The following is a 1,041-nucleotide window of genomic DNA, read 5'->3' on the forward strand; positions in this document are numbered from 1 at the left end:
TTTTTTTTTTTTTTGTTTTTTTTTTTTTCTTTTTTTTGTTTTCTCCTAGTGTTCTAATACAGCGTGTACCATTCGAGAACGAATATAATATAACGCTGTTTCACATCTATGCCACTGACTTTTTGTACAATCGAAATGTGATGCATAACCGAAGCGTTTTCATCGACCGGAAAGAAGAAACAAATTAATTCGATTTGCTTCGTTCGCTAATTTGCTTCAGTTTTCTACAAATATTTAATATCGTATGAAAATAGAATGTTACACGCGTTATAAAATCGATATTGATATTTTTTAAGCGACGACTTCCTTAAATCTCTGATTCACAAGCTTGTGAGTCTCGACCTATACGAGGGCTTAAAATATTTTTGGAATTTGTTATTTAAGTAATTATTAAAGAGTATTTCATTACAAAGATCTTAAATCTTATTCGATATAACTATGTTAAAATATTCTACTGGTAACTGTAACACTGATCTCTGACAAATAAGAAGTGCATTTTTAATTTATAAGGAAGAGAGTCGCGATTCAGAAAAGATTATTCTAGATTTTTTTTTTTAGATAATGCTCATATTCTTCTCTAACATATCTGATATTGAATCATCATTGCATCATATAAAATAACGATAGTTTAAATTAGATTTGTTTTTTTGCAACAAACATATTAATGGTCAATTCCATTCCATAATTACCAATAAATTACAATTAAATTAAATCTATTCTCAGTTAGATAATTATCCAAGATTCGTACATAAAAAGCTTGTAGAATATACTTCATCGCGATCTAAACATCAATTGATATCGTTGAATAATCAGAATTAATCTTTGTTTTCTACAACAATGACTACTTTTAGGACTGCATTCGTATCCATATCATCACTTTCTTCTAAGTGAAAAAGAGATACTAAAAATTATCTATAAATATGTTTTTTTCTACTGGCCTGATGTAGTAGCAAATCACAGTCGATTAATGAAACTCTGCAACATTGAAATAATCATTTTAAATCTGCATTCAGATTTCTTTTTGATTTTCATATGTACATA

This window comes from Apis laboriosa, unplaced genomic scaffold (assembly GCF_014066325.1).
Source record: "Apis laboriosa isolate Shangri-la unplaced genomic scaffold, ASM1406632v1 scaffold12_cov154, whole genome shotgun sequence".
Lineage (NCBI taxonomy): Eukaryota > Metazoa > Arthropoda > Insecta > Hymenoptera > Apidae > Apis > Apis laboriosa.